Source organism: Amphiura filiformis, chromosome 14, assembly GCF_039555335.1.
Source record: "Amphiura filiformis chromosome 14, Afil_fr2py, whole genome shotgun sequence".
NCBI classification, from domain to species: domain Eukaryota; kingdom Metazoa; phylum Echinodermata; class Ophiuroidea; order Amphilepidida; family Amphiuridae; genus Amphiura; species Amphiura filiformis.
This window is the reverse complement of record NC_092641.1, coordinates 23,605,186-23,617,275: the sequence shown is the minus strand read 5'-3', so window position 1 is coordinate 23,617,275 and position 12,090 is coordinate 23,605,186.

The following is a 12,090-nucleotide window of genomic DNA, read 5'->3' as shown; positions in this document are numbered from 1 at the left end:
CAAATAAATGCAGACTTTTAAAAACTCCAAGGACCTCTCAGGTTTTAGCATTGACTAAACATGATTGTATTGCGTGGAATCCCTGTTGGTAGGGCCTAGTTTTTACACAGCACAAGTCACAATAATAGTTACGGAATCTGAGTTCAGTTACTTTGGACCCTTACTGTGTAGAAAAATATCTACAGCGAAAGCCAAGTACCGAATTTATTGAGCTGAGATTTAAAAGCTGAAACCATCGGGCTTCCGACAACCGTTTGATATTTACGGAATGATATCTTTTACGGTGGCACTTGCCCGCGTTGTTTGGATCTAATTGTTTGTATAAAAAAAACCCTCAAACATAGTGTTTTTCTCTGTTTGATAGGCATTCCATGTTGAACTAAAATATGCATATATATGTAAAAATAATTACACATCAGCTGCTGCTGCATGAGGTAGGCCTAATTGTGGCTTTAATTGATAAAGCACATAATTACGGTAATGGGTTTTAGTTACGTGTTTTATTCAATTTATCACTATTAACATTATCATAAATGAGGCACCATGCATGGAGAGAAATATAAAGATAAAAACGGCATTTTTAGGTGTTTGTCGTACACTACATACTACAAATACAATGAAGACCTGAGCGCAAGAACACCGTAAGTCCACTTGGCCCCTCAACATGTATACACTAAAGTTACGTATAGTTTCTTAGGGTTTTATACCAGGGTGAAAACGTCATGAAAGCTTGTAAAAGATTTGTTTTGGCCCCTGAACATGCATAAAACATGACCAAACTATACGAAACTATACGCAACCTTAGTGTATTCATGTTGAGGGGCCAAGTGGACTAACGGTCTTCTTGCGCTCAGGTCTTCAATTGAACCCTCTGTTCAAATATTGGTACAAATTCAATCTTTATAGACGTGTCTAAGTCTTCGAGGGTTTTCGCACTTTTCCCACAACAAGTGTATAGGATTGAGTTATGGTTCATTTAGCAAACATAACTGTTATTTTACATTCCAGATACACTCTTAAAATTATTTTACTCAACTTGAGTGAAAAGGTCAAATTACTCAAATTGAGTAAATAATACCCAACATTGAGCTCATATTGGTAATTGTCAACATTGAAGGTATAATTTATTAACATGAGCTCAATGTTGGGTATATATTATTTACCCAATTTGAGTAATTTTCTGCTCAATTTGTTGAGTTGTGACCTTTTTACTCAAGTTGAGCAAAATATTTTTAAGAGTGTATAATTATATAGCGTTGTATTTTTTGGGTATTAGGTGTATATATAAAAATAGACCTGGAACCGTGGACCTTGATCTGCCCCCTAAACCAAAGACTAACCAAGAACCCAGGGGGAGGCACAATAACATAAATGACCATATACGAGTATAATCGGAAAGACCCTGTTTTTGGAGCGCGTATAAAAATCCACGGTTGCAGGGGTGCTTAGGCATTTATAAAATGGCATAGACGAGGTTCTGGACAATGTTTACATATGCCCAAAATTAGCGCTTTTTGTTTTAAGGGAAGCTTCTTCAAGCTTCTATGTGTAAATATCCACGCAAAGACCCTTTTCCATGCAAAGAAATGTTTTGTAATTTTAAGAGGGGGTGGTATTTCTTTTGAACCCTGTATCTACCGTAGATAGCATATTTTAATATAATGCTGTTCCATCGCCTTTTGTTTTAAAGACTGTTCTGCCCCAGTCTTGCTCTTCGCTCTTGAAAACTAAAACAAAATAAAACCGACTGGGTTTGATGCATTAATAAACGAAGTCACACGGACAAATCATTGGGTAATGCAGACTGTTACTATAAGGGAGAAATAAGCAAATGAAATCAACATGGATGTCATGCAGAGTCTATAGAAGACAAGCGACAATGCTCATACATCTGTACATCATAGAGAACTGACTTCAGCCATCGAAGGGATGACGATATAATGATCTCTTAAAAAGTTTAATAATTTGCTTTTTATGATCATTTTAATCTATATACGTGTAAAATGGACGGTAACAAGTACAAATAGGTCTATTCCTATATGGTTCAATTGTTTTTGAAATAATGACGACCGTCTGGGTAAAAAGGCATGGAAAGCGTTTGAACAGATTCATCGTGAAATTGCTTAGTTTGTTTATGCTCAACGTGGGGGTCAAAAGTAGAGGCGATCTTTTTACTCGAAGAAGACTTAAGCGTATATTTACATGGTTAGATTATATAAACTTTTCTAAATTAACTTGATATAGCGTCGTAATATAAAATGAAAATGATTCAACAACTCGCGGGATTGATTTCCGTTTGAAAACACTAGGACACACAATAATAAGAAATGTAATACTAAAGAGTTTGTTATTAATAATAATTGCAAACACGTGTTGAAGTAGCTAAAAGGGCAGTAATTCTATTCTCTTTATGTTCAATATCTGCACGTTAATATACGGATTATTAAAACCTGTTGATTAAAAAAAATCATTAGCCCAGCTTCAAATTTGCATTCACTGACGAGAATTTCGAGAAGCGAGAGAAAGTTTTTGAAAATTTCAATCTGGAATGCCTCCTGCCTTGTTTCCAACCTGTGTTGATGGGGTGTATAATAATTTAAAAAATCCAAGGAAAAAAGTCCAAGGGTAAAAAGGTTAGATTTTCTGCTCTATAATAATATCATTAATTTGATCGATGATGGGACACGAACACCATGAATATCCTGATGCGTGGGTGTAAAAGTATTAAATACTATAGACTACATACTAGTAGTCTCCACAGCAGCCAGTTTGGTTCCGCTCCTTGTGTGGAGGGAGCGCCCGGGAGGGAGCGTAACCAAAAGACTATAACTAAATAGAGGCTAGCATCCAGGCGTGAACATGGTGAATGTCAATTGTTTTACTTTGGGATCTCTTTATCGTGAAGAGGAAAGGAAGTGGGAGGGGGGAGCTATTATAGGCTAAACATGGAACTAACCTCTCATCATGGTTCTTAAAATGTAATCTAAATACCAATGACAAAATTATTGCAAGATTGAATGACAAAATAGAAGAACATACATGGTTTCTCCAACTCTCTTTTCCCCTTTGTTTTGAGATATAATGGACGCACCATTAGATTCTTAGGGGTGGGGGGCATGGGAGTTTGGGTCAGGCAGAATTATTTCCGGCGGCGAAGTATTTATTTTTCAATTTTAATGTATAATTTATACAAAGTTGGGTGGGGAAATTTTTTTTTACTCATCAGTGAGGCAATTTTTTTTTTGCGACTCACTAGTGGGCGAAGTTTTTGTTTTTTCGTCTCACAAGTGGGCGAAGTTTTTTTTTCTTCAAAAAACTCCCACCCCCCTGGAAATCTAATGGTGCGCCCCTAACAGAAGTTATATTTTGGAATTTTTCTAAATTTGAGAAGGCAGATTCCAACCAAAATAAAAATTCCCTTTAAAAGGAAGGCCAGCCTCAATGCAGAAGAGGTCCTGTAAATAGTTTGGGTCACCGTGAAAGGCATTTTTAGGATCACGCTTACATCCATGTTACATGACAGTTCACCAAACCATCAATGGTGAGAACATGCACACTGAAACAGCAAAAAACATTAACTCCTATAACTCCTGTCAACTCTTTAATTCATTACTCCAAATTGTTCTGTATTTTTGTCTTTACTGCTTTTTACCCATGCTTATTATTAAAATCAAGAAATACACTGCAGTTGTTAGTTAATTCGCTATGTTAACTCAACTTACATGCACATTTTATTTTAAAATACTTTTATATTATTTCGCAATGTATAGTTTACTATAAAGTAGATAGTGGCAAGCACATGATAAAGGACTGATCATTCACTACAATCTTCACTTTTAAACTGTATTTTTTGAATGTGTTGATTGTTAGTCCGAAACTCCTGCAAAGATATGGACATGGCATCTTACCTACTCCATTCTGTAATAGTCTGCATTGTGTGTTTTCTCAGTCTTCAATCATTTTGTTGAATGTAATTTTATGAATCAAATAAAAAAGATAGAAATTGGCCTCACTTTAATTATGTGTCATTTTACAGTATTTATAATTTATAAAGTAAGACAATAATTTATTTATTTTCTATAATTGCCATTCAAAATATGGGATATATTGTTCAATATTATAGCTAGCCCCTAAAAACTTTATTTTCAATCGGATTTTTCCCGTTGAAAAGACAAAACTGATGTTAAAGATAGCAATAATATCATCAATAACATTTTGAGTCCATTTTATCCATAAAACGATACAGGATAGGATAGATAATTACTTTGACTTCAATGTGGTCCATATAATGAAGATTTTGATTCTACAACATTATTAGATCTGTTATCAACATATCAGTTATGCACTCACAGGCAACCAAACATCATGCTATGCTCAGTAGTCCACTGATATGACCTCGTGATCATTCCCCGCTTTGACCATGTCATTTTTTGATATGCTGATTGCTGAACAAGTTTATGTTTATATGTGTAGGCCTAACCTATGATAACTTTTTAAGTCATAATTAATTCAAACATAACTTTGGCAATACTCAATCGTTTTCGTTCGTTGAAACGGCAAAACATACTTTCTTTTCCTTGCAAATCGAATTAGCAGACATCAAAAACATTTCCACCACGAGAAGTAAAAAAAATAATTCATACCAATATAATCTTAGCTAATCTTTAGTGTACACAAACCCCATCTCAGAATTAGGTACCAGCCCTATGGGCTGGCGAAAAGGGTATAATTGTCTACCAATACCACACAGAGATAGGTAACCATAGCAACAGGTGTCAACTTACGTAACACCTGTTGTTTATTAAATGCAGTTGATGAAGCATTTTCGAAATGCTTTATACATGCAAAAAAGTTTTTTAAAACATTCCCCCATTGTTTTGTTTCCAAACTTTGATGGCACATACTAGAAATAAGTACACTCCTTCTCTTTTCTAACATTCTTATTACGTTTACTTATCATGTTGTTATAGTATCACCTACCTTAACCCACCAATCCATTGTTTTTACATGGCCAATCCTCAACCGTATAAATTACCTGGATACCAGGTAATTATTACGTAATTTATAATCATTAGTAATTAATGTAAACTTTTGTTGGTAATGTTAGGCGTGGTTATGTCATCAGATGATACCATTAATGTGACAGGTAGTAACTGATATGATCTACCACCGACTGAGATGTGTCAACCCCCGGTGTTAAGGCGATGACAAAATAATGTCATCGGAGTACGCCATCAGATGATGATGATGATGAGACCCCGGGGTAACTCAACTTTTAAAGTGAAGGAATCGGGCCTATAGGGTAGGGGGACATGTTGGTGTAAAATGTTGTTTTTGGAGATTTTGTGTAAATTACTATAAAAAAAAAAGGTGACCTATTGACAGGCACATGACGAGTGCCAATGCATGCTATTGCCCCGCAAATAGCACCCAAATTTGTCCAAATAGCCTCCAAATTGGGTGCATTAAAGGGCACTACATAATGCGCATTTATAGGGTTCACTGAGAACCCACCCATCGATATACTTAAGGGATGGGGTATGAACGTTTGGACAGTATTTATTGTGGGACATTAGAGCACATCAGACATATATCGAATTGCATTCTGAATATATACGAAGAATGTCCTTCTGATATCAAATAATTTTGATTTTTTGAAATTCGCAATGTAATACACATTTTTATGGCAAATGATTAAAAATTGACATTTTTGATATTTAACAGTACTCGAAGTGAACTTTATAAATCTGATGATTTATACTTAAAGTGTATGTATAGGTGGGATGAAAAGCCGATGATCAATTGAAAATTTTAACCTTTCATATTGAAGATACGGATTTTTTCCCAAAACACCAAAAAATTAGGTCTTTTGGGAAAAAAATCCATATCTTCAATATGAAAGGTCAAAATTTTCAATTGATCGTCGGTTTTTCCTCCCAGCTACATACACTTTAAGAATATATCATTAGATTTATAAAATTTACTTCGAGGACTGTTATATATCAAAATGTGAAAAATATCAAATTTTAATAATTTGTCATAAAATTTGTATTATATCGCGAATTTCAAAAAATCTAAATTATTTGATATCTGAAGGACATTCCTCGTATTCAGAATGCAATTCGATAGGTCTGGTGTACTCTCAGCTCCCACAAAAAATACGTGAAAACGTCGCTAAACGTTAATATCCCATTCCTTAAATCGCTGAAAAGCTATTCCCACATCCCCGTACACCTTCAACCAGGGAATTTTCCAAATCTGATGGCACAAAATTGAACAGAGCTTGAAAAGGTCCACCAAAATGTCTAGTTTATATTAAAAAGGTGCAATGCTTGCTTCTATAAAAGGGTGCTCAAAATTGGCATCATTAGTAGATTTTATCAATTATTCAAAAAGATTAATAATTAATACTAATTAACTGATTAAATACTTTTCTGTAAACTGATTAAAGTCTCAAATAATCAAAAATGTTAATTAGAAAACATTCCAATGCGATCTCCAGACCGAAATTAAAAAATTGTATAATAGTCGAATTTCCCGATGGGCTTTAGGCCTACTATTTCGAACAACTTTCTTTGTGTCTTGCGGGTTTTTTTTTAGATTGTTTGTTCAGTTCTTTGTTTCTTTCTTTCTCTTTCTTCCCTACTTTAATTCAAAATTTTCTCGTTCTGATCATCCTTGTTTATTGTGTTGTTTGTTAGCTTGCCTATTTCTTTCTTTTTATCTGCTCATTTTCTTCCTTGTTTTCCCTGTTTCTTTTGTTTCTCGTTTTGTCTTTCTTTGATCAGGGATTTTGATTGCATCTCATTATTATTTCGCAATATTTCTTTCAACTCCTCGGTAGACAAATTGTTCTCATCACGCTCTCCATCATCACATTCTCATCCCGAAGGAGGAGCTTTGTATTTTACCACACAATACGCTTCCCGTCATATGTCTTTTCATGCTATTCATAATGACACCATCAATCGTCACAAATCATAAAATGAAAGTGTATAAAACTGTTTCAAATTGGAAAACGGTATGAAAACATTGAAAATGACAAATATGACGTAATAGTTGCAATTTGTATACCGGTATAAAACAAAGGTCGAGGTCAATATAGGCCCTACCTTTCCAACTCCCACAGCCATGACAGATGAAAGAATTACTTCCTGTCGTGTATCTGTTTATATGCCATTTTTTAATATGTCACTAGGTCTGTATGTCATTGTGTCATCATATCTATCGCTTGTGGTTAATTTCTTTCAATCATCTGATCATTAAAAATTATTAAAAAAAGTTGGTCTAAAAATTATTTCCCAATTATTTGTTTCCGATTTAAATACCACAAATCTGGCTGATACTTTCACATGCTTTCACAGACACTAAGGGCCGGTTTCTCGAAGCATGTGGTCAGTACTCCTAAACCAAGTAGTGCTTACAATTTCAAATGGTAGGGCTAGGGCCTATCCCGGTAGCTTAGGAATTAGCCTGACCACTATAGCCAAATTTCGAGAAATCGGACCTAAAACTTTAAACACCTGTAGGCCAGACCTGTAGGCCAGAGGCCTGTATGAAGATGAAAGGAGTCATGATCTTTTTAATGAAAACGCAGTATAGGACCTATATGTACTTGGTTTTATCAGTGATCAGGGTTGTTTGATTTAAATCATGCCGATTTAAATCATGATTTTATAAATCGCGATTTAAATCACTGGATCCAAATTCCAGAATTGTCGCAATTCAGACATTCTAAGTTTTTGACAGGCTGCGTCAGAATCTTGGAATTGTCAAAATTCCAGAATTTTGACAATTCCAAGAATCTGATGCAGCAAGAACCTAGAAAAAGATGGGTTACCGAGTAGACCTTAAAAAAGGGGTGGGGTGGGGGAGGGTGCGCCGGCGTTGACACCCTTTAAAGTCATACCGTTGACCCCCTTTGTTTAAGGTTCCGCTACCCAATGACACCATTTTTAATACTTTTATTATCAAAATGCCATAGGGCCTAATATAAATGATGCATAAGCTTTCATTCTCTTAATTCGGCAATTTTGTGTCATGATTCTTTGTTTCAAAATTTTCCACTTGTCCCACTTTTTTTCCTAATTTTCTACCCAAAGACCCCATTTTTCATCTTTATTACCGATAGGCCCTACAACCCGACCACGCTAGGCACATACCCGCCACTTTTAAAGTTCAATGCCCTCACCCCCACCCCGATTTTAAATCATACAATTTTCCATCCTAAAATCCGAACCAATACAAACAGCTTTGTACCACTCAGGCGGGCATGATAGAGCCGGCAACTTGTGAAACCGCCCGGCCGTATGGCATTTTCCATATAGGCCTACTCGGTTAGTTTTGTGGGGTTCATTATCGAACCCCAACGGTTTTAGCTTGTATTTATATTATTTATTAACATGGGCCTATTTATTTGTGATATTTCAAGCGTTTTAAAATTTCAAAATAATCCATTCAATTACACGGTTGACGATGGAAATTTACTGAATTTAGAGAATGCACGTCATTCACCACCTGGTACCACTGGACAAAACATGCACATTCTGCCCTCTGTAGCAAATTTATAAATCAATTATATATTTTTACACAGAGGGCGACATGAACGACACAGCCATGGTGTATATCACCAAGCGTGTCAAATAGCCTATAGGAGGGCGTCAGTGTTTTCCTTTCAATAGTTTCATGTTTGTTTGTTTGTTTGTTTGTTTGTTTAAACGGTCGCTCCGTGTGGAGACACGCTTGGGTCCTGAACTTTCACTTTGATATATTATTGGTCTTAATTCAAGAACCGCAAGACATTTAGAAATAAATATAAATAATTAATGGCTTCTTTGACTTATTTCCATTAAGATCAACGTATAAGAAGTACACAGTAAGTCTTTACTTAAATGGTGAAATTTGCGTTAAATACCAATTCTCTACATTTAGTTTTTGACCGTTTAGGCCTATCTGCTAAAAACCGCATTAAAATGAAAAGAAATTACGTTTCATAAAGCAGGGGGTGCGACGCACCCCCAAATTTGCAGTATACAAAAAGTCCAAAAATTTAAGAATTTGCGAGCGTAGCGAACCAAAAAAAATTGATTTTTAAAGCTTTTTTGGTCAAAAAAGGTCTAAATTTGGGGAAGACAGTCCACTTTTCACATAGACCCTCCCTCGGGTCCATGGAGAACGACTGGTAATGTAGATTACATAGCATTAAAAATCAACCCAATGAATCAGCGCTCAATGGACTTTCGCGTTCACTTATAATACGAGTATATTTCTATATTGCTGCATGGTTGACTGTGGTGGGTGTAATTAGTGGCGTCGATTTGTGGATGAAGAGGAATGGGTTTTTGGCATTGAAGAAAATAAGGGGTGGGGGGGTGGGGGTAGAGGACTTTGGCATTTTTTTTCATAGGGCATTATGTAATTATTTATTGTTACATTATCTGGAGATGGAACCGACCCGAGACTGGGGGCCAGTCTACTTTTCACAGAATTGCCCCCCTTGGAAAAAAGTACACTTTTTCAAAATCAGCACCCCACAAAAAATTCCTGGCTACGGGCCTGATTGCAAGGGTCTAATATTAATGGGGGGGGGTTAAGGACTCAGTGCCGATTTGTTAAGACCATTATAATTGCTTCAAATCTTAAGAAATTTTATTTTTCTCATACATTATTGTTGAAGGCCTCTGCCCTCTGAGGGAATAAACTGATCAAAACTTGTATTTAAACCGAAAAGTGCAATAATTATTTACTAAATTGAATCAAAAGCCGACTTGGCTGGATCTCTCATGAGCACGATTTTTACGCACAGGCCCTTTGAAGCTAAGGGCGCACACCACTAAATTTGCCCATTGAAATACGTGTAAAATGAATTCTTTGCTCGTTTTGAGGCCCTTTGGAAGCCTTTTGAGATATTTTATGATAACCAGTAGATTGCAAATCGATGAAGGTTAAGTTTCAATGTATGGGTTGCCTTCCACCTCGGCCATGAACAGCGCCCTCCCTGTTTGTGACACGCTCTCATGACTGCCACACCAGCCGACACAACCATGGTGTTTCGCCAAGCATGTCAAATAAATGTTGGGAGGGCGTCAGTGTTTTTCTCTTAAAAGTTTCATGTGAAGATAGTCATTATATTCATATCACATAAGGCTGGCCGGAGGGGAACTTATGAACCTATGGGTTCGCACTCAATATTGAGACAAATAAAGCAGTCACACAAGAATGGTATAAATCTAAATAACGATCTACTTATATTTTAATAGAAAATAGAAATCGGATATTCCCATCAAAATGACAAGAAACTCATCAAATTTGATATAACATTACCTTGTCATTTTAAAATATTAACCAATTCTTGTCAAAAATGACCCTACTGGTCAAATGTGAGTAGTTTGTCTTGTCAAAATTACCCCCCCCCCCGAGAAGGGCATAGCAGAATCTTGTCAAAATGAAACATGTTAAATGGGTAATCTTGTTAAATAATGAGTTGTCAATTTGAATAGTTACGAGCGTACTTGTTAAAATAAAACTGAAACTGAGGGAGGGAGGGAGGGAGGGAGGGAGAAAGAAGGAGGGAGGAAGAGAGTAACTCAATCAAAAACAAAACCCAAAATTGCTGGTATTCACATTCATTGTTTGCATAAAAATACTAAATAAATTACCGTGATTTCATTTTTCTCAAAACAAATAAGGAAGTAGAAACTTTAGGGTGCGTCATCTTTATTTGTTTTGATTTGAAAATTAAAAGCTTTCAAAAGTTCATTGTGTACAGGATCGGGAAAGACGCGAGTCGAATATAGTTATAGCTGCACCATAGAACCTTTGTAAGTATTATTTTAATTCTTTTCATAATTTGTGTCTGAAAGGGGCGACCACCTGCAGATTTTCAGTACAAAATACTGTATTTTGTCTGTGCACCAAATGATTAACAAGTATAGGCCTACCTAATTGAAAAAAATAGACCATTAAATAACAGATTTTTTGCAGCAAATTTGTATTCATCTGTTTTAAAGGCAAAGTTCAAAAGTAAAGTAATAAGGATAATAAGCGCTAGCAACCTAAATAAATAAAGTTTTTCAAACATTTATGACCTTCTTCTTCTGCCGCCCCTTCCTTTTCGCCGCCCCCCCCCGCTATTACCCCCTGGAGCCCCCCTCCAAAACAAAAAATACGCGCATGATCATAAGGGAGAGCGTGGCGCAATGGTTAGGGTACTTGCCTTTAATGCATGAGGTCCCGGGTTCAATTCCCGGAGGTGGCGATTTGCTGGGATATTGACTTGGAAAAAAGTCTGAAATTAATTGGCAACTTCTGTAGATTAAAATTCAGACTTCATGGTTCATTTAGAATTGGGTAAATGAATCATGAAAGTACTCCAACCTTCGGAGGGGACGTAAAGCCGTCGGTCCCGTGTGCAGAGAGTCATACCTGTACATGCTTTTCGCAGCCAGTTTCGAAAAGAGTAGGGTGTTAACCCCTGACTGTTCCCAATCCGTCCCGGTGTTCAAATGGACCTCAATGGAAATAAGCTTCAATAGAGTCTTTCTTGGGTTATCCAGGGTTGTCAAAATCCGAACAAATCAAATTTAAAAAAAGCACACTTCAACAATTATTCCGCTGCCATTTCAGAATCATTTTCGCTTCACCAATGTTCACCAAGTCCGCAACTGATGCGCGTACTCTCAGCTGGGGGTGCAGGTTAAAAAAAATTGTTCACAACACCCTCAGCTGAGAGTATACACTCAGCAGAGGGTATTGTGATTACCCCCAGCAGCTCCCCATATTACATCGAGGTGGGTGAAGCAATTGGGAAGTACATTAATTTACTTCACAAATCTGATGAATTTGTTTTAAAATCGTTATTAAATTGTTTTAATAATTTATTACGATATAAAATACCACACGAAGAACTAAAAGCAAACCACGCTCTTTCTCTATACGATATGAGTAAACCAATGAAATTTCTGTTGACACGAAACTTTAACCCAAATAGTATTATACTGCAAACTTCCGTTTAGAACCATATGCCCTTTTACTCAGTTATGATAAACTTCAGTCCACAATGATTTCCAAAAAGTCAGCATTAATCATATT